The sequence below is a fragment of the Pongo pygmaeus genome, chromosome 1 (genome assembly GCF_028885625.2).
Source record: "Pongo pygmaeus isolate AG05252 chromosome 1, NHGRI_mPonPyg2-v2.0_pri, whole genome shotgun sequence".
Taxonomy (NCBI): domain Eukaryota; kingdom Metazoa; phylum Chordata; class Mammalia; order Primates; family Hominidae; genus Pongo; species Pongo pygmaeus.
In genome coordinates, this window is record NC_072373.2 from 230391411 (window position 1) to 230414783 (window position 23373).

Below are 23373 nucleotides of genomic sequence, written 5' to 3' on the forward strand. Positions count from 1 at the left end.
TGTTCAGTAGATGGATTTAAAATCACATTTTCTTGTTCAAAAATATTTTTCTTAGACTTTTTATTGGAATTTGAGCATATTTTTAAATGATTTACAGCAAACTAAAGAGTTAATATTGAGTCCTCTCATCCAGAATGTGACATGCAAATTCCTCAAACCTCCTTTAATGCCATTTAATCAAAATTAATATGTTAAATCAATATAAATTAGTATAAATGAGTATAACTAATGATTAAAATAAATTGTGTTTGGCTCCACGTTTCTGTCTTCTGCCTTCTATAACTGATGTTTTATTCCTATCCTTGTTGTTTTCTATAGTTTCTTTTATTATGTCTTTTTCTGTCTTGTGATTTGAAAACTATATGACACATTGTAATGTTTTAATTTTTCTAATTTTTTGCTTTTAACTAATTTTATTTTTTAGAGAAGTGCAGGTTCACAGCTAAATGGAGCAGAGAGTACAGACTTCTCATGTGTCCCTTTCCCCACACAGAGCCTCCCCACTACAGCTTCCTGCCTCACAGGAGCACACCTGTGACAACCAGGAACCTACCTTGACCCTTCATTATCATTCAAAGCTTACAGTGCACATTCATGTTTACTCTTCACATTGTACTTTGAGTCTTGACAAAACTATAATGGCAATGGGATATTATTCACTGCTAACAGGAGATGATCTAACAAGCCACAAAAAAAAATACATGGAGGAAACTTAAATGCATATTGCTAAAAGAAGAAGCCAATCCGAAAAGTCTACGTACTGTTCAATTCCAATTATATGACGTTCTGGAAACGGTGAAACTATGGGAACAGTAGAAAGATCAGTGGTTGCCATGGACCAAGGGGAAGGAAGAGATGGACACACAGAGCACAGAGAATCTTCAACGGCAGTAAAACCATTCTGTATGATACTATAATGGTAGATATATACATTTTTCAAAGTCTTTTAATCCTTTAAATTATTATTATTATTATTTTTTGATGGAGTCTTGCTCTGTCTCCAGGCAGGAGTGCAGTGGCACTATCTTGGCTCACTGCAACCTCCGCCTCCCGGGTTCAAGCAAGTCTCCTGCCTCAGCCTCCCGAGTAGCTGGGACTACAGATGTCCACAACTACGCCCGGCTAATTTTTAGTAGAGACTGGGTTCACCATCTTGGCTAGGCTGCTCTCGATCTCCTGACCTCGTGATCCACCTGCCTTGGCCTCCCAATGTGCTGGGATTACAGGCATCAGATACCACGCCTGGCCATTTTTGTTTTAAGAACTGCAGACATGCTGGGTCTCCTAGAAGTTTGGTACATAGGATAAGCCAAGGCTTGCCTTCAGGAACAGGTTCTCCACCACGTCGCTGCTCAAAGGTTCAGGGCATCCCCAAGTTCGTGTGAAGCCTGCCTGCCATGTCCACAGCCCATGCCGACCCCTCCTGAAGCCACTGGAATGCTTGTTCTTGCGCATGTGATAACTCCAGACAGCTTCAGCCTTGCAGGACAACTATGCGCATCTGGCAGCAGTGGCCAGAGGGCCCATAGAAAGAAATTGGAGGTTAAACCAGATGCTGTGAGAATACTTTGTTAGGCAAAACCACATACTATAAAAGTGCTTTAAAATGCAGGAGGAGGAGACGTGAAGACACAAATGAACAAGTGCTTAGGGACACATGGCTGTCAGAACACAGTGAAGGATCCACACTGCTTCCCCCCTTTACCTAGGAAAGGAAAGTTCTAGGCCACCTCCTCCTCAGCACACTCCTCATCCTCCTCCTCGGCCGTGGCATCCTGATATTGCTGATATTCAGACACCAGGTCGTTCATGTTGCTCTCGGCCTCAGTGAATTCCATCTCATCCATGCCCTCGCCCGTGTACCAGTGGAGGAAGGCCTTGCGCCTGAGCATTGCTGTAAACTGCTCTGAGACACACCTGAAGAGTTCCTGGGTGGCTGTGTTATTCCCAATGAAGGTGGCCGACATTTTCAGCCCCCCGGGTGGGATGTCACAGACGGCTGTTTTCACGTTGTTGGGGAGCCAGTCAGCAAAGTAGCTGCTGTTCTTATCTTGAATGTTGAACATTTGTTCATCCACCTCCCTCATGGGCTGCGACCCCTGAAAATGGGGCCGCCGTCAGGCAGCGGCCGTGATGGGGGTCGCAGGCCGCCATCATGTTCTTAGCTTCAAACATCTGCCGGGTGAGCTCAGCCACGGTCAAGGCCCGGTACTGCTGGCTGCCCCGGCTGGTCAGTGGGGCGAAGCCGGGCATGAAGAAATGCAGCCGGGGAAACGGGACCATGTTCACGGCCAGCTTCCGCAGGTCGGCATTCAGCTGGCCTGGAAAGTGCAGGCACGTGGTGACCCCGCTCATGGTCGCAGACACCAGGTGGTTCAGGTCACCATAGGTGGGTGTGGGCAGCTTTAGGGTCCTGGAACATATGTCATACAGCGCTTCGTTATCTATGCAGAAGGTCTCATCCGCGTTTTCTATGAGCTGGTGGACTGAGAGGGTGGCGTTGTAGGGCTCCACCACGGTGTCCGACACCTTGGGCGAGGGCAGGATGCTGAATGTGTTTATGATCCTGTCTGGGTACTCCTCCCGGATCTTACTGAGCAGAAGGGTACCCATCCCAGACCCCGTCCCCCCACCCAGGGATTGGGTCAGCTGGAAACCCTGCAGGCAGTCACAGCTCTCAGCCTCCTTTCTGACAACATCCATCACTGACTCCATCAGCTCCGCGCCTTCCGTGTAGTGTCCCTTGGCCCAGTTGTTTCCAGCCCCACTCTGACCTGTAAGACAGTACAGCCAGTCACTCGATGGCCAGGTTTATGGTCATCAGTGGTCTCCACCATAATGCAGAAAGAGCCAAGTGTCACGTGTGAGGTGAGAGCACCGTTCGCCCTGCAGGTGGAGCAAATGAAACCCCCTCCCCCGGAGTTACAGTACGGCAGCTTCCCCTGTTAGGAATTAAGTCAGGAGTCAAACCTGAGAGGGGCTAACAGACCTCACTGCAGGTGGAGCAAATGAAACCCCCTCCCCCGGAGTTACAGGACGGCAGCTTCCCCTGTTAGGAATTAAGTCAGGAGTCAAACCTGAGAGGAGCTAACAGACCTCACTGCAGGTGGAGCAAATGAAACCCCCTCTCCCGGAGTTACAGGACGGCAGCTTCCCCTGTTAGGAATTAAGTCAGGAGTCAAACCTGAGAGGGGCTAACAGACCTTGCTGCAGGTAGCTCCTGCCCATTTTCAGGGAAGGCAGCAGCCACGGCCCCAACTCAGCTCCCTGCAGGGAGTTTACATCAGTAGCTCCTCACCTTGAGGAGACACCCGGGCCTTCCTCCCAAAGCCCGTTTAGGAGAGATGGACTGAGCGACTCGACTGGGAGGACAAGAGGATGTTCAGGGGCCCTGGCTCCACAGTTCCCACAGGATGACCTTGGGGCACTCCTAGATTTTGAGCTGCCCTGGCCCCAGCCCTCTCCCGCAGCTCATCGAAGATGAAGTTGTTTGGCCTGAAGACCTGCCCGAAGGGCCCCAAGCGCACAGAGTCCATGGTGCGGGGCTCCAGATCCACGAGCACAGCGCGGGGCACGTACCTGCCACCTGAGTGGGGCGGGAGCGCATGAGCGAGGGGAGGGCCGCGTTCCCAGGAGGGCAGTGGGGAAGGAGGGGATCTCACCGCTGGCCTCGTTGTAGTACACGTTGATATGCGCTCCAGCTGCAGGTGGCTGTCCCCGTGGTAGGTGCCAGCGCAGTCGATGGCGTGTTCATCAGAGATCACCTCCCAGAACTGCCAGAGACGGGAGGAGCCAGACAGGCCAGGGCTGAGTCATGAGGGCGCCCCAGCCCCTCTCCCACCCGCACCCTCATCCGCACCCCCATCCCTAGGCCGCCGTGTCCCTGGGCTCCACCCCGGCCGCCTCTCCAGCACCTAGTTCCACCGCGTCCCCGGCAGGGATCCCAAGGGCCGCAATGCAGGGACACCGCCCCCGCCACTGCCAACATCTTCCCCGGCCCCCGGCAGGCCCGGGCTGGGCCCTCAGAGCCCCGGTTGCCAACCTTGGCGCCGAGCTGGTTCCCGCACTGCCCGGTCTGCGTGAGCACGATTTCCCTCATGGCCAAGGCGGGATCAGGGCTGTAGGAGAAACGCGAGAAGGAGGAGCAGACGCGGAGCGACCCAGCCCGCCCTCCGCCAACGCTTAAATAGCCCCGCGCTCACCTCCCCCCAGCCTCGGATTCAGCTCCCAGAATAAGCAACAGCTTTACTTCTACACAGGTGCACCCACCTGTGACTCCCTTGGCGTTGAACGTCTGTTGGAGAGCTCAGGTGTCCTTGCGTGGTCCTTTCCACGTTGGGGAAAGCTGCTCAGCTGGAGAACTTCCTCCCACGTCTTTAGTAAGACTAAATCCCTAGCTGAGCTGAAACTGAATTTTCCTCCCATGTGGGAGGGGAAGACTCTTGTTTCCGTATTCACAGAGTGCCTTTGCACGTGTCCTAGCTTGATGACATATTTTTGTAATGGATGCGTCCTTTCATCTGTTAGGAGATCTGTGTTTAGGAAAGGCCTTCCGTATGTTAACTCAACGGACCTAATTATACGTTTTACTTTGGAGCAGTTCAAACCCGCAGTAAGCTATGGGTGTTAGAGACAGTCAGGCCTCTGATTTAGCTACAGTCTTCTTTATAGTAGGATTAGCCCTTTCACCTTTCCAGAGGACTGCGGTCTCCAGCAGAGTGAAGGTAATATTGGATTCTTAAAGCTGAGGATAGGTGTTGGGCTACGCCTGCTGTGAAAGATGGGCCACTGTCACTTTGCAGGCTGTTAGATTACCCAAACTGAGGAGTTATTTCTTCTGGTAAACATTTTTCAGATGGGGTGGGGAATGCCTCGATCTAACCAGTGAAGGTATCAGTAAACATTAGCAAATATTTGAATCTCCTGCAGAAAGGCATCTGGGTACACTAGAGTTGCCAGTTCTCACCTGGATAGGATCCTCAACTTTGGACAGGTTTAACTGGAGGAGAAAATTGCTGGCCACTTGGGTCATGCCCATCACAGAGCTCACAGTGCTGAGTCGCCTGTTTTAGTGTCTTGAAAAGATTTACCCCTATAAACAAATGAGACATTAACAGAAACAATCCCTTCTAGGGTGAAAAGAATTATGAAAGTGCTGAGTTATGTTCCTGTGATTGGTACTTGACATTAATAATTTATTACCATCATTCAGCCAGCCAGAGGGGCCCTGGACTGAAATGCAATCCCTGGCCCATTTTTGTTCTTCTTCAGGGTATTCCGGCCCAGTTCTATGTATGCTGACCAGCACGCCCATAAGCTTCACTGGCCTTTCAGTGCAGGGGCCTTGGCTGCGGCATCTACAAGGGCATTTCCTTTTACATGGTCAGTCTCTCTTTTGATGTCCTCTGCAATTAATTATAGTCACTTTCTGGCAGCAAAGCAGCATTCTAACAAACTCAAAATCTGAATGATGTTGTATGGAAAAGCCCTTGGGGGTCAGGAGTCCCTACCCATTCCAAATTGCAGCATAAGCATGAAGCACTAAAAAATCATACTTGGAATCAGTGTAAATGTTAATCTTTAAATCCTTTCCAACTGCAGGGGCCTAGTAAGTTCAATTAAGTTAGCTTTTTGAGCTGAGGTCAAGGCCAGCAAGGCTTGTGCCTTGATTCTCTTGTGCTGACTAATAGTAGCATATCTAGCCCTCCTGTTTTCCTGATGCATAAAACAACTTGCATCTGTTAACCACTCTGCCTTGGGATGGTCAAGGGGCTCATCTCTCTTAAGTCTGGCCTGCTAGAATACATTTGTTTCATAACCTGTGACATGCTTTTGCTGTATCCCCAGTCAAATCTTATCTTGAATTGTAGCTCCCATAATTCCATATATCTTGGGAGGGGCCCCGTGGGAGGTAATTGAATCGGGGGATGGGTCTTTCCCATGCTGTTCTCGTGACAGAGAATAAGCCTCATGAGATCTGATGGTTTATTTATTTATTTATTTTTGAGACATAGTCTTGCTCTGTTGCTCAGGCTGGAGTGCACTATCATGATCTTGGCTCACTGCAACCTCTGATTCTTGGGTTCAAGCGATTCCTGTCTCAGCCTCCCGAGTAGCTGGGATTACAGGCGCCAACCACCATGCCTGTTTAATTTTTGTACTTTTAGTATAGACGGGGTTTCACCATGTTGGCCAGGCTGGCCTCCATCTCCTCACCTCAGGTCATCCACTGCCTTGGCCTCCCAAAGTGCTGGGATTACAGCTGATGGTTTTATAAAGGAGAGTTTCCCTACACAAGCTCTTTTGCCTGCTGCCATGTAAGAGATGTGACTTTGTTCCTCACTTGCCTTCTGCCATGAGTGTGAGGCCTCCCCGACCATGTAGAACTGTGAGTCAATTAAACCTCTTTTCTTTATAAGTTACCCAGCCTCAGATATGTCTTTATTAGCAGCATGAGAACAGACTAATACAATCTGTATGCCAGAAAGGCTAGGAGCACCTGCGGACTCTGGCAGATAAGTAGCTGGGTTTGTGGTTTGGCAGGCTTTAAGGGTTATGTCTGGAGTGTCTAGCAATAAGGCCTGACACTTTCATAAATGTTCTCCTATTATCCACTTGTGCCCTTTAGTTTCTAAGACCTTCTTCCTTTGGTGTGGGGTCAAAAACCTGTAGGTGCTGTTCTAATTTTAGTTTATTAGCTTTGCCTACTAGAAAAGTGGTAGCAGCAATAGCTCTAAGACATCAAGGCCATCCTGAGGCCACCTGGCCTATCTGCTTAGAAAATTAGGCTACTGGCCTTGGAATGTCCCCCAGTTTTGGGACAAGATTACCCAAGACCTATGACTTGATTTTTGGTCACATAAAGAAAAAATGGTTCATCCAACCTGGGGACTCCCACGGCTGCAGCAGAGCCCAATTTCTCCTTGAGAGTATTGAAGGTTTGCTTGCAGTTATACTTACATTCTAGGAGCCCTAAATCTTTCCCTTCAGTGTATCATATAACGGCTTGGCTACATGTCCAAATCTGGGCACCCATAAGCAGCAGTACCCAGCCATCTCCTAAAAAAGCCCACAGTCATTTGTCAGACTAGGACTCCTTAGATGACTAAAATAACTTTTTTATCTTCTAGGGATGTTGATCAGTTCCAGAGGTTAAGATAGATTCCAAATATTTAAGTCTTTGAGTCAAAATCTGAGTCCTGTATGGTGATACCATATATCTGCAAGTTCCCAGGAAATTTACCAACTTAACCGTATTATTATTTGAGTCTTCTTTAGTTGGGCTAGCAATGAGCAAGTCACCTACATACTGAATAATTGTGTCCCTTTCCAATTGTAGATTTCTTAAGTCCTTAGCTAGAGCATTTTCAAATAAGTGGGGGCTATCCCAGAACCCTTCAGGGATGACTGTCCAGGTTAGTTTTGAGGCTGAATCCATATCTGGATCAGTCCATTCAAAGGCAAACATATTATGAATCTGGATGCATTGAGATGCAGAAAAATGCATCTTTCAGATTTAAGAATGTAAACCAGCTTGCATCCACTGTGACTTGGTAAGTTTTGGGGACAATGAGGTGTATGGAGACAACTGCATTTCTTAATGCTCTAAGGATTCTGACAAATCTGTACTTGCCATTAGGCTTTTTATCTGGTAATATGCGAGTATTGTAAGGAGACTCTCATGGCCTTCATAACTCATATGGCAAGAATTTGGCAATAAGGGGTTGAATTTCCCCTCATGCTTCTTGCCTTAAAATGTATTGTCACTTCTGAGGGCAGGAGAACTAGGCTGAAGTTGGATTTGAATGGGGGAGGTGTTTAGTGCATTTCCCAGAGCCTGTGTGGCCCAAACCTCAAGATTTACTTGAGACAATACCTCAGGTGGTAAATGTGACAGCTCATTCTTAACTTCTTTTTTTCCCCCTGAGGGGTCAGGAACAAAAGTAACCCTTGCTATGCTTTATGATCTGTGAAGGTGACCATGACTTGGTCTCCTGAGTCAATAAACCTCTCCCCAGTAAGAGGTCAGGCATTCAGACAGTACTAAAAGGCAGGTGAGAAGCCCAGAGGCCCTGGAGGACAACTTAGAAGATACCAAAAGCAGTTATTTTGGGCTTGTCCATCGTGAGGAGACAGGAGCCCATTGTATTGAATCTGGACAGAGTCATCTGCTCCCATACCTAATAAGAAGTTAATACTCCTACCTGCCACTTCAAGAGTCACCTGAGGCTCCTCCATCTCTCCATAGCTAATAGTCCAATGGGAGTGGCAGGAAGTATCAGGCCCTCCCACTTGCGAGTCTGCTGGGCTCTGAGGATGGCTCCCTTGGAAGCACGGTGCATTTCCTTCGGCAGTGGCCGACCTTCTTACAGAAGGCACATTGATTTATATCCACGGCACAGTGGCCCAGAGGCACAGACTGGGACTTTCACCTTCTCACTTCCTCTGTGAGGGCCAGGGTTAAGGGGCTGCCTCTGAAGTGGTGGAGAGCACAAGGCTGCAGCTAGAAGCTGGGCCTTTTGGCAGATTTGGTTTATTTTATGTTTTCTCTGCCCTATTCCTGTGATGGAAAACTACAAAATCCAAATCTAAAATCTGATCCATGGGAGTCTGGAAGCCAAAGGCTGCTTTTGGCAGCTTCCTGCAGATATCAGAAGCAGGCTGGTCTATAAAGTAAACTCCTAGCAATGCCTGTCCCTTCTTGGAGTAAGGGTCAGTGTTAGTGTATTTTCTCAAGGTCTAAATTATCCACCCTTGTAATAAGGCTAGGTTTTCATCTTTTCCGAGTAATTTTCCAGACTTTATAAAAATTAAAAAGCTTTATCACACTTTTTTTTATTCCTTCAAGGAGTCAAATGATCATAATTTTTTCTCTCTATATCCCACTTTCTTCCTAATTCATTTGTCTTTTCTAGATTCTAGTTCTCTTTTGGGTCTTAGTCAGGCACTGCTGTGCCTCCTACTTGATAGGTGTCATGTCCCTGGTTGCAGGCTGCCACCCTATTAGCATGTGCTCTACCACTCCCATAACACACTGCTTTCCTTTTTTCTTTTTTTTTTTTTTATTATACTTTAAGTTTTAGGGTATATGTGCACCACGTGCAGGTTTGTTACATATGTATACATGTGCCATGTTGGTGTGCTGCACCCATTAACTCATCGTTTAGCATTAGGTATATCTCCTAATGCTATCCCTTCCCCCTCCCGCCACCCCACAACAGGCCCCAGTGCATGATGTTCCCCTTCCTGTGTCCATGTGTTCTCATTGTTCAATTCTCTCCTATGAGTGAGAACATGCTGTGTTTGGTTTTTTGTCCTTGTGATAGTTTGCTGAGAATGATGGCTTCCAGCTTCATCCATGTCCCTACAAATGACATGAACTCATCATTTTTTATGGCTGCATAGTATTCCATGGTGTATACGTGCCATATTTTCTTAATCCAGTCTATCATTGATAGGCACTTGGGTTGGTTCGAAGTCTTTGCTATTGTGAATAGTGCCACAATAAACATACATGTGCATGTGTCTTTATAGCAGCGTGATTTATAATCCTTTGGGTATATACCCAGTAATAGGATGGCTGGGTCAAATGGTATTTCTAGTTCTAGATCCCTGAGGAATCACCACACTGACTTCCACAATGGTTGAACTAGTTTACAGTCCCACCAACAGTGTAAAAGTGTTCCTATTTCTCCACATCCTCTCCAGCACCTGTTGTTTCCTGACTTTTTAATGATCACCATTCTAACTGGTGTGAGATGGCATCTCACTGTGGTTTTGATTTGCATTTCTCTGATAGCCAGTGATGATGAGCATTTTTTCATGTGTCTGTTGGCTGCATAAATGTTTTCTTTTCAGAAGTGTCTGTTCATATCCTTCCCCCACTTTTTGATGGGTTCGTTTGTTTTTTTCTGGCAAATTTGTTTGGGTTCATTGTAGATTCTGGATATTAGCCCTTTGTCAGATGAGTAGATTGCAAAAATTTTCTCCCATTCTCTAGGTTACCTGTTCACTCTGATGGTACTTTCTTTTGCTGTGCAGAAGCTCTTGAGTTTAATTAGATCCATTTGTCAATTTTGGCTTTTGTTGCCATTGCTTTTGGTGTTTTAGACATGAAGTCCTTGCCCATGCCTATGTCCTGAATGGTATTGCTTAGGTTTTCTTCTAGGGTTTTTATGGTTTTAGGTCTAACATTTAAGTCTTTAATCCATCTTGAATTAATTTTTGTATAAGGTGTAAGGAAGGGATCTAGTTTCAGCTTTCTACATATGTCTGGCCAGTTTTCCTAGCACCATTTATTAAATAGAGAATCTTTTCCCCATTTCTTGTTTTTTGTCAGGTTTGTCAAAGATCAGATAGTTGTAGATATGCGGCATTATTTCTGAGGGCTCTTTCTGTTCCATTGGTCTATACCTCTGCTTTGGTATCAGTACCATGCTCTTTTGGTTACTGTAGCCTTGAAGTATAGTTTGAAGTCAGGTAGCGTGATGCCTCCAGCTTTGTTCTTTTGGCTTAGGATTGACTTGGCAATGTGGGCTCTTTTTTGTTTCCATATGAATTTTAAAGTAGTTTTTTCCAATTCTGTGAAAAACTCATCAGTAGCTTGATGGAGATGGCATTGAATCTATAAATTACCTTGGGCAGTATGGCCATTTTCACAATATTGATTCTTCCTACCCATGAGCATGGAATGTTCTTCCATTTGTTTATATCCTCTTTTATTTCTTTGAGCAGTTGTTTGTAGTTCTCCTTGAAGAGATTCTTCACATCCCTTTTAAGTTGGATTCCTAGGTATTTTATCAACCAAAAAAAGTCCAGGACCAGATGGATTCACAGCCTAATTCTACCAGAGGTACAAGGAGGAGCTGATACCATTCCTTCTGAAACTATTCCAATCAATACAAAAAGAGGGAATCCTCCGTAACTCATTTTATGAAGCCAGCATCTTCCTGATACCAAAGCCTGGCAGAGACACAACAAAAAATGAGAATTTTAGACCAATATCCCTGATGAACATCAATACAAAAATCCTCAATAAAATACTGGCAAACCAAATCCAGCAGCACATCAAAAAGCTTATCCACCATGATCTAGTGGGCTTCATCCCTGGGATGCAAGGCTGGCTCAACATATGCAAATCAATAAATGTAATCCAGCATATAAACAGAACCAAAGACAAAACCCACATGATTATCTCAATAGATGCAGAAAAGGCCTTTGACAAAATTCAACAATGCTTAATGCTAAAAACTCTCAATAAATTAGATATTGACGTATCTCAAAATAATAAGAGCTGTCTATGACAAACCCACAGCCAATATCATACTGAATGGGTAAAAACTGGAAGCATTCCCTTTGAAAACTGGCACAAGACAGGGATGCCTTCTCTCACCATTCCTATTCAACATAGTGTTGGAAGTTCTGACCAGGGCAATCAGGCAGGAGAAGGAAATAAACGGTATTCAATTAGGGAAAGAGGAAGTCAAATTGTCCCTGTTTGCAGATGACATAATTGTGTATCTAGAAAACCCCATAGTCTCAGCCCAAAATCTCCTTAAGCTGATAAGCAACTTAAGCAAAGTCTCAGGATACAAAATCAATGTGCAAATATCACAAGCATTCTTATACACCAATAACAGACAAACAGAGAACCAAACCATGAGTGAACTCCCATTCACAATTGCTTCAAAGAGAATAACACACTGCTTTTCTACCATGCAGCAGGTAAACATAAATATATGTAAATCTTGTCTGGTCAGATCATACATCAAGATTAGCCTCTTAAATTTGTCTATGTATTTTCCAGGCATCTCTGAAAACTGTTTTAGTTTTTCCTTGCATATGGCTAATTCAGACATAGAAAAGGGTACATATACCTATACAGTGTCCCTATTATCATCTGTCACTTCCCAGAGAGGGCAAACATTCAACTTTGCCAGCTGATAAGAGGCCCCACTGCATGTTGTTCTGGTGAAGCTCGGGTGTTCAAACAGTGGGGTATGTATGTAAGACAGGACTCGAAGGGCAGGGAGAAGATGATGACTGGACACTAGATAACCCTGGAAAACTAGATGAAATTAATAACATGTTGCACACCTCACCAGAACTGGAAGGAGTCTGACTGTGTTCTTATGGGGTGCTTGGACTGGCAGGGGGAGTTCAGCCCCAGCTAAGAAAAGCCTAATATTAAGAGGCACTTGCATTAAAAGGGTAATCAATTATGTGCCATCCCTATTTTGTCTTTTCCTCCATCAAACATATAGAAGCCCATTTTAATTTTTTATCCTGACCAAGCATCAGAGAAGCCTGTATATAATGTATTTCCTCCCACTTAGTTTCTCTTCTATAAAACAAATGAAGCTGCAAAAAAAGGAGTCAGACCGAACAGGGGAAATGGGAAAGCTGTAACTTGTATATTGTAATGTATCAGTCCATTTTCACACTGCTATGACAAAACTGACAAAACTCTCTCAGGAAAAAAGTGACATGCTGGGTTTAGAAAGTAGGGTCCAGCTGCCCTATACCAGCTCATCAAAGATGACCTTATGGTTAAGAAATGAGAGAAAACTCTTAAGAAAAAGTCTCATGTTCTCCATCTTGAGGCTAATTGTTTGCAAAGGGTTGTCATAAAAGAGGCTGTCACTAAACAGGCATATCTGATCTTATCATGTAGGGCTGTTAAATACCACATTTCAACCTCTAGTCATAATGATGGAGAGGTTATTGCTGATTTTTTTCTGATAATTAAGGTACAAAAATACTAGGTTCCAAGACATCTCTTTTTTTCAGTGTCACTTGGACCAGTGGCAAATTAAATAAGCAATCAGCTAGAAGTCAGACGATCGCTGAGGAAAGGAAAAGCTAAACTGTTTGGGGCCTCTTTCCTGGGGCAGCCTCCAGGCTACTAGAAAACAGAGGAGGTGAGCAGAAAGGTGACAAGATGCAGAGCACTCAGGTGAGGGACAGAGAGTACAAGGTGGACAGTCCAAAAAGAGAAAGTGGTAAACACCTTGTTTAGCCAAATCCATTCTTCTCAATATTCCCAAGGGCCTCTAACCCTGTGGGCTTGGCCTCTAATCTGAGTATGACTCCCCCAGGCCTCTAACTTTGGGCTGAGTCTCTCACCCTAACATTATGCCCTAGGGCCTCTCACTTAAGTGGTAGTCGATAATCGTTCTTGCCCACCAGAATGGCTTCACAACTCTAAAAGACAGCCCACTTGCCAGGTGTTAGCTGATTGATTCTGTGTGGATTGTTTTCCTTGGAGTGGGGGTCTTGTCTTGGTGTCCCTTCATGGTGTTGCTGAAAGATGTTGCTGGAAAAGAGGGTCTTGATACAGACCACAAAGTAGGATTCTTAGACCTTGTGCAGGAAAAAATTTCAGGTGAGTCAGAGAGCACAGTGAAAGAAGCAAGTTTACCAGAAATGACTCCATTAGAGTTGGACATCCTCAGAAAACAAGAGCAGGAATGCATTGTCTTTTGTTAGTGTCTCTACTTATAAGTAACCACAAAGAGAAAGAGTTATAGTTAAACTTGGAAGGTGCAGATGTACTCACTAAAGTTGGGGCTATTGGTTTTAACAATGATCATTAACCTGTTGACCTAAGCTAGCTCATTAATATTATCCTTACAAAAAAAATGCTGCACTCTAGGACATTTATACATTTTTCAGGCTTAGTGGAAGATGTCTTGTATGACCACAAATATTCTGCAATTGTAATTTGTGGCCAGCTAAAAAATGTGGCTATTTTCAGACCATGAGTATTAATCTTCTAGATGCCTTGTGAGTACCTAGCTACTCATATTAAGATAGAGTATTCTAGTCATGTTTATTAAACTAGAAGCTTGGTAACCATGAGCTGCTCTAACACAACAAGTCTACTCCTCAAGGAGAAAATGTATTTCTCAGGAATTCTGTGCATTTTGTTTGATGGAATTTGGTATGTTTACCAAAATGGCAGAAAAGAGTGAAATTAGTCCTCAAAGATTTCTCAAGATTGGATATAAAGTAAACAAAATGATTATAGGTAATATGCAAGTTGATACAGTTGATATTCAAAAGAAATTTTGTTTGAAACACAATGAGATTTTTATTTTTACTTATTTATTATTATTATTATTTTGAGACAGAGTCTTCTCTGTTGCCCAGGCTGGAGTGTAGTGCACCATCTTGGCTCACTGAAACCTCTGCCTCCCAGATTCAAGCAATTCTCCTGCCTCAGCTTCCCAAGTAGCTGCAATTACAGGCATGCATCAACACACCCAGCTAATTTTTGTATCTTTAGTAGAGATGGGGTTTCACTCTGTTGGCTGGGCTGGTCTCAAACCCCTGACAACAAGTGATCTGCCCACCTTGGCCTCCCAAATTGCTGGGATTACAGGCATGAGCCACTGCTCCCAGCCACAGTGAGATTTTTAAATAATTCTAACTGATTTCCTGCTGTTAAGCAGGGAGCTGAGTAAATTCAACAGATCGTGGACCTAAAGTAGGAGAAGACTGAGGACAAACTCTAGAACACATGTGATTAAATTAATTACAATGGAAACCAAATCAAATTTAATAAGGCTGTACCTCTTAGTTTCAAGATGTTTCCCCTCACTTTGAAATGTGGTGTTATTCAGTGGAAAAGAACAGGGTTCCCTGCAGGGATTGATTGACTGAAACATATAGCTCAGGATTAAAAATCCTTTTTTCCACTTATAAACTAAAAATAAATTTTGTCATAAAAGAGGCTGTCACTAAACAGGCATATCTGATCTTATCAGGTAGGGTTGTTAAATACCACATTTCAACTTCTAGTCATAATGATGGAGAGGTTATTGCTATAAACTAAACTAAAAATAAATAGAGTAAAAATAAATTTCTAAGCCCCTATTGACTAAATGGACCCCTCTTCTTGGATAAGGACATTCCAAAGTTAACCTGAAAAGCTAGTTCAAGCCATGGGCCTCATTATATTCTCCTCCCTTTGGTTTTAATTTTAATTTCAATTTTTAATTTATTTTTGTGGGTACATAGTTGGTGTATATATTTATGGGGGTACATGACATACTTTGATACAGGCATGCAATGAGTAATGCATAATAAAAAATGGGGTGTCCATCCCCTCAAGCATTTATAGCTTGTGTTATAAACAATCTAATTACACTCTTTTAGTTTTTTAAAATGTATAGTTAAATTATTTTTGACTACAATCACCTTGTTGTGCTATCAAATACTGTCTTATTCATTCTTTCTAACAATTTTTTGTACCGATTTCGCATCCCCACTACCCGTCTGTTCCCTCACTGCCCTTCCCAGCCTCTGGTAACCATCCTTATACTCTCCATCTCTATGACACCAATTGTTTCGAATTTTAGCACACACAAATAAGTGAGAACATGTGACATTTGTCTTTCTGTGCCTGACTTATTTCACTTAACATAAAGACTTTCAGTTCCATTTATGTTATTGCAAATGGCAGCCTCTCATTCTTTCTTATAGCTGAATAGTACTCCATTGGGTATATGTACCACATTTTCTCTATCCAGTCAGCTGTTGAGGGACATTTAAGTTGCTTCCAAATCTTGGCTATTATAAACCCTGCTGTAGCAAATATGAGAGTGCCAATATGTCTTTGATTTACCAATTTTATTTCTTTTAGGCATATACTGAGCAGTGGGATTGCTGGACCATATAGTAGCTCTATTTTTAGTTATATCAGGAACATCCAAACTGTCCTTAAATGTGCTCCCAACAGCAATGTACAAGGATTCCCTTCACTCCACATACTCACCAGCATTGGTTTTTTACTGACTTCTGGATAAAAGCCACCTTAACTGGGGTGAAATGATATCTCATTTTGGGTTTGATTTGCATTTCTATGTTGATCAGTAATGTGTAGCACCTTTTCATTTGCCTGTTTGACATTTGTATGTCTTCTTTTCATAAATGTCTATTTACATTTTTTGTCCACCCTTTAATTGGATTATTATTTTTTTATAGAATTTTTTGAACTCAATATATTGTAGTGTATTAGTCTGTTTCAGCACTGCTATAAAAAAATACTCAAGACTGGGTTATCTATTTATTTAATGAGATGAAGTCTTTATCTGTTGCCCAGGCTGAAGTGCAGTGGTGCAGTCTCAGCTCACTGCAACCTCCGCCTCCTGGTTCAAGCAACTCTCTGCCTCAGCCTCCTGAGTAGCTGGGGTTACAGGCACCTGCCACCATGTGTGGCTAATTTTTGTATTTTTAGTAGAGATGGGGTTTCACCATCTTGACCAGGCTGGTCTTGAACTCCTGACCTCGTGATCTACCTGCCTCAGCCTCCCAAAGTGGTGACATTACAGGCATGAACCACCGCACCTGGCAAGACTGGGTAATTTATAAAGGAAATGGGTTTAATTGACTCACAGTTCCACATGGCTTAGCAGGCCTCAGGAAACTTACACTCATGGCAGATGGGGAAGCAGGCAGCTCTTACACGACAGCAGGCGAGACAGCATGTATGTGAAGCAAAGGGGGAAGAGTCCCTTATAAAACCATCAGATCTCATGAGAACTCACTCATTATCAGAAGAACAGCATGGGGGAAACCACCCCCATGATCCAATCACCTTCTACCAGGCCTCTCCTCAAAATCTGGGGATTACAACTCAATATGAGATTTGGATGGGGACACAAAGCCTAACCATATCATGCAGCTATTAATTGCTTTTCAGATGGATAATTTACAAATATTTTCTCCCATTCTGTGGATTTTCTCTTCACTTTATTGTTTCCTTCACTTTAAAAAGGCTTTCTGACTTGCTGTAATCCCATTTGCCCGTGTTTGTTTTGGTTGTCTGTGCTTATGGGGCATTATTTAAGAAATTTTTGCCCAAACCAATGCCCTAAAGAGTTTCCCCAATGTTTTATTGTAAAAGTGTGATACTTTGAGGCATTAGGTTTAAGTCTTTAATTCATTTTAATTTGATTTTTGTATGTGGCAAGAAATAGGGTTCTAGTTTTATTCTTCTGCCTATGGCTTGCCAGTTTTCCCAGCCCTATTTATTACAAAAACTGTCTTATTTTTTATTGTATGTTCTTGGCACTTTTGTTGAAAATAAGTTTAGTTTAGCTGTATGAGTTTGTTTCTAAGGTCTCTATTTCGTTCCATTTGTCTTTATGTCTGTTTTTATGCTAGTGTCATGCTGTTTTAATTACTATAACTTAGTAGTATAATTTAAAACCAGGTAATGGAATTCCTCCAGTTTTTTTTAATATACTCAGCATAGCTTTGACTATTGTGGTGTTTTGTGACAGTTCCATATAAATTTCAGAATTTTTTTCTATTTCTGTGATGAATGTCTTTTTTTTTTTTTAGATGGCATCTCACTGTGTCACCTAGACTGGAGTACAGTGATGTGATCTCAGCTCACTGCAACCTCTGCCTCCTGGGTTCAAGCAATTATCTGCCTCAGCCTCCTGAGTAGCTGGGAAGGCACCCGCCACCATGCCTGGCTAATTTTTTTGTATTTTTAGTAGAGATGGGGTTTCACCAAGTTGGCCAGGCTGGTCTTGAACTCCTGACCTCATGATCCACGAACCTTGGCCTCCCAAAGTGCTGGGATTACAGACATGAGCCACTGCCCCTGGCCTGTTACTTTGATAGAGATGGCGTGAAATGTGTAGATTGCTTTGGATTGTATGGACATTTTAGAAAAATACTGATTCTTCCAATCTGTGAACATAAAAATATCTTTCCAATTTTTGGGTCCTCTTTCATTTCTTTTATCAGTGTTTTACAGTTTTAATTGTTGAGAACTTTTATTTCTTTGGTAAATTCCCACACATTCTGTTTTATTTGTGGCTACTGCAAATAGTATTACATTTTTGAATTCTTTTTCAGTTTGTTGACTGTTGGCATATAGAAATCCTACTGATTTGTATATGTTGATTGTGTATTCTGCAAATTTACTCAAGTTATTACTTCTAATAGTTTTTTGGTGGATGTATTAGGCTATTATCACATTGCTATAAAAAATAACCAGTGACTGGTTAATTTATAAAGAAAATAGATTTAATTTGTTCATGGTTCTACAGGCTGTACAGAAAGCATAGCACTGGCTTCTGCTTCTGGGGAAGCCTCTGGCAACTGACAAGGTGAAAAATAAATCCGGTGCTTGCACATCACATGGTAAGTGCTAGGGCAGAGGGTAAGTGCTACACACTTGTAGATAACCAGCTCTCATGAAAACTTACTATTGTGGGAATGGCACCAAAGGAAATGATGCCAAACTGTTCATGGAAATCCTGCCCTCTTGATTCAATCACCTCCCCACCAGGCCCACTTCCAACATTGAGGATTACATTTAAATATAAGATTTTGGTGGGAACACACACCCAAACTATATCATTTTGCCCCTGGCCATTCCAAATCTCATATCCTTCTCATATTTCAAAATACAGTCATGACTTCCCAATAATTCCCAAAGTCTTAACTCATTTCAGCCTTAACTCAAAAGTCAGAAGTCTCATCTAAGACAAAGCTAGTTTATTCCTCCTATAAGCCTGTAAAATAAAAAAAAAAAGTTAGGCACTTTCAAGATACAAATGGAGCAGAGGCACTGGGTAAATACTTCTATTCTAAAAGGAAGAAATAAGCCAAAAGAAAGGGGCCACAGGACCCACGAAAGTCTGAAACCCAGAAGGGAAGTTATTGAATTGTAAGGCTCCAAAATAATTATTTTTGACTCGGTGTCCCATTTCCAGGGCACACTAATGCCTTGGGAAGGTTCAACCTGTGACTTTGCATGGTTCAGCCCCCATAGCTGCTCTCATGGGCTGGCATTGTGTGCCTCTGGCTGGTATTGTGTGTCTCTGGCTTTTCAAGGTGCAAGGTGCAAGCTGTAGCTAGATCTACCATTCTGGGGTCTGGAGGACAGTGATCCTCTCCTCACAGATCTACTAGGCCATGCCCCAGTGGGGAGCCTGCATGAAGACTGTCACCCCATATTTATTTTCTCCATTGTTTTAGTAGAGATTCTCCATGAGGGCTCCACCCCTGCAGCATGTTTCTGCCTGCACGCCCTGGCTTGTTCACACATCCCTTGAAACAAAGGTGGAGGCCCCCAAGTCTCAACTCTTGCATTTTGTACACCCACAGGCCTAACACCACATGGAAGCTACCAAGGCTTATGGCTTGCACCCTCTGAAGCAGTGACTGGAGTTGTAACTGGGTCAATTTGACCTACACCTGGAGCTGAAGCAGTGGCCAGGATGCAGGGAGCCATGTTCCAAAGCTACCCAAGGCAGCAGGTCTTGGGCCTGATCCCAGAAACTATTCACTTCTTTTAGGCCTCAAGGCCTGTGATGGGGGGGCTGCATTTTAGATTTCTAAAATGCCTTCAATTCCTCTTCCCTTGTCTTGGCTATCAACACTTGCTTTTTTTTAGGTTATACAAATATCTCTAACAAGTCGTTGCTCCATAGCCTGCTTGAGTTCCTGTCTTATAAAATCTTTTTATTTTTTAGCCACATGACTAGGCTGCAAAGTTTTCAAGCTTTTACACTATGCTTCCCTTGTAAGTTACAACTTATATATTTTTTTTGCTAGATCATGTGAGCATAGGTTGTTAGAAGCAGCCAGGCAATATCTCAAATGCTTTGCCACTTAGACATTTTTCCAACAGAAACTCTAAATCATCAATTTCCAAATCAAAGTTTTATATATCCCTAGGGCATGACAGAAATTCAGCCAACTACTTTGCTAAGACAACATGCATGACCTTTGTTTCGGTCCTAATAAGTTTCTAATTTTATCTGAGACCTCCTTAGCCTGGCCTTCACTGTCCAGATCACTATCAGCATTTTGGTCACAGCCATTCAACCAGTCTCTAAGAAAATCTCAACTTTCCCTCATTTTTCTGTCTTCCTCTGAATCCCACAAACTCTTTCAATCTCTGCCTGTTTACCCAATTACAAAGCTAATTTCACATTTTCAGGTATTCTTATAAGAATTTTTCACTCCTTGGTGCCAATTTTCTGTATTAAGCTATTTTTGCATCACTATAAGAGTGGGACTGGATAATTTATTTTTAAAAAAGGAGGTTTAAGTGGCTCATGGTTCTACAGGCTGTAGAGAAGACACAGCACTGGCATGTGCTTCTGGGGAGGCCTCTGGAAGTTTCCAGTCATGGCAGAAGTTGAAGCAGAATCTTGCACATCAAAGGGCAAAAGCCGGAGCAAAAAACAGAGGGGCAAGTTGTTACACATTTTTAAATAACCAGATCTTATAGGAACTCACTCACTGTTATGAGTATAGTACCAAATGGGATGGTGCTAAGCCATTTCTGAGTAATCCCCCCCGATGGTTAAATCACCTTTCACCAGGCCCACCTCCAACATTGAGAATTACATTTAAATATGAGATTTGGGAGGGGACATACATTCAAACCCTATCAGAGGAGTCTTTATGTTTTTTCAAATATAAGATTATATCATTGGCAAAAAAAAGATAATTTGACTTCTTTTCCAATGGGGATGCCTTTTATTGCTTTCTCTTGTCCAATTGTTCCAGATAGGACTTTCAGAATTATGTTGAATAACAGTGGTAAAAGTGGACATTCTTGTCATCTTCCAGATTTTAGAGGAAAGGCTTTTAGTTTTTCCCCACTTAGCATGATACTAGCTGTGGGTCTGTCATATATGACTTTTATTATGTTGAGGTATGTTCATTCCATGCCCAGTTTTCTAAGAGTTTTTTATAATTAATGAATATTAAATTTTATCAAAAAATTTTTTAGCATAATTGAAATGATTATATGGATTTTGTCCTTTTATTTATTTATTTTTTGAGGTGAAGTCTCCCTCTGTCACACAGGCTGGAGTGCAATGGCGTGATCTCAGCTCACTGTAACCTCTGCCTCCTGGGTTCAAGTGATTCTCCTTCTTCAGCCTCGCGAGTAGCTGGGATTACAGGAGCCCACCACCGTGCCTGGTTAATTTTTGTATTTTTAGTAGAGACGGGGTTTTGGCATGTTGGCCAGACTGGTTTCAAACTCCTGAACTCAGGTGATCTGCCCACCTCGGCTTCCCAAAGTGCTGGGATTACAGGCGTGAGCCACTCTGCCCGGCCCCTTCATTCTGTTTCTGTGATGTATCACATTGATTGATTTGAATGTTGAACCATCCTTGCATCCCTGGGATAAATCCCACTTGGTCATTATGAATTACCCATTTATGTCTTGTTTAATTGAGTTTGCTAGGTGTTTTGCAAAGTTTTGCACCAGTATTCTCAGATATGGGCCTGTAGTTTGCTTTTTTAATGTGTCTTTGTCTGGTTTTGATATCAGAGTAATACTAGCCTCAAAGAATGAGTTTGGAAATGTTCTTTCCTTCTCTATTTTTGAGTCTGGTCCTACTGACTTTTTTATTAACGCTTTAATTTTGTTAATTGTTATTGGTCTGTTCAGGTTTTAGATTTTTTCCTAGTTCAATCTTGGTAAGCTGTGTGTGTCTAAGAATTAATTTCCTCTAGATTTTCTAATTTGTTGGCATACAATTGCTGATAGTAGCCACTAATGATCTTTTGATTTTCTGAAGCATTACTTGTAATGTCTCCTTTTCACCTCTGATTTTACTAATTTGTATCTTCTCTGTTTTTTAGTTAGCCTGTCTAAATATTTGTCAATTGTTTTACTTTTCAAAAAATCAACTTTCTGTTTCATTAATCTTTTGCGTTTTCTTCATTTTATCTTTATTTACTTCCACTGTAATCTTTATTATTTTCTTCTAATTTTGGGTTTGGTTTGGCCTTTTTATTCTAGTTAATTAAGATGTATTATTAGGTTATTTATTTGAAGCTTTTCTGTTTTTTATGTAGGCACTTACCGTTACAAATTTTCCTTTTATAATAGTACCTCTTTTACTATATTCATAGGTATTGCTATGCTATATTTCCATTATCATTTGTTTCAAGAAATTTTTCTCTTTTCTTCTTAACTTTCTTATCGACCTACTAATCATTCAGGAGCCTATTGTTTAATGTCCGTGTGTGTGCAGTTTCTGAAATTCCTTTTTTAATTGATTTCTAGTTTTATTCCCTGTAGTCAGAGAAAATGCTGATATTACTTCAATTTTTTGGAATGTTTTTAGACTTGTTACTTAACATATGGTCTATCCTTGAGAATAACCCATGCACTGAGGAGAAGAATGTTTATTCTGCAGCTGTTGCATGAAATTTTCTGTAAATATCTATTAGGTTCATTTGTTCTATAGTGCAGATTGTCTGATGTTTCTTTGCTGATTTTCTGTCTGAAAGGTCTATCCAATGACTAAAATGGGGTGTTAAAGTGTCCAGCCATTATTGTATTGAGGTCTCTTTCTTTAGCTCTTATAATATTTGCTTCATTTATCTAGGTGTTCTAGTGTTGGGTGCATATATATTTTCAATTACTATATCCTCTTGATGAATTGATCTCTTTATTATTATATAATGACCTTTTAAATCTCTTTCTACAGTCTTACAGTCTTTTGTTGAAATCATTTTTATCTAGTATAAGTATAGCTATTTCTGCAAAGAACTCAAACAAATTTACAAAAAAAAAAAAAACCCCAGTGGGTGAAGGATATGAAAAGACACTTCTCAAAAGAAGACATTTATGCAGCCAACAGACACATGAAAAAATGCTCATCATCACTGGTCATCAGAGAAATGCAAATCAAAACCACAATGAGATACCATCTCATTTAGAATGGTGATCATTAAAAAGTCAGGAAACAACAGGTGCTGGAGAGGATGTGGAGAAATAGGAACACTTTTACATTGTTGGTGGGACTGTAAACTAGTTCAACCATTGTGGAAGACAGTGTGGCGATTCCTCAAGGATCTAGAACTAGAAATACCATTTGACCCAGCCATCCCATTACTGGGTATATACCCAAAGGATTATAAATCATTCTGCTATAAAAAAATGGAGGCTTTCTAAATAGATCTTCATTAATGTTGAAAGAACGAGGTTTTAAGTCTTGGTTTCAGCCAAAAGGAATTCCTCGCATACCCAAGAGGGATGAAACACTTGCATTGTTGCATTAGATATTCTTAGAGAGAAAGAGGACCATGTGTAATGGAAAATTGTTAGCTTTGCCTCAGGGAGACCAGGTTGATTCACTGAGAAAGTTTGAATTGGTTTAGAAAGCATAGTTCTGAGTTTTCTAGGAGAAGGAGAAAAGTTAGGGTGGGGCATAAGAAGTAATGCCCACACCAAAAAGTTAGAAAGATCTCAAATTAACAACCTAACATCACAATTGAAAGAATTAGAGAAGCAAGAAGAATTCAACCACAAAGCTTATAGAAGACAAGAAATAACTAAAATCATAGCGGAATTGAAAGAAATAGAGACATGAA

The 23373-nt window shown here is 42.1% G+C and overlaps 1 pseudogene; it reads right to left on the bottom strand.

Moving 5' to 3' along the window:
• Positions 1–1721: 1721 nt before the first annotated feature.
• On the bottom strand, positions 1722–4099 carry LOC129014473 (tubulin beta-8 chain-like; annotated as a pseudogene).
• Positions 4100–23373: the final 19274 nt, after the last annotated feature.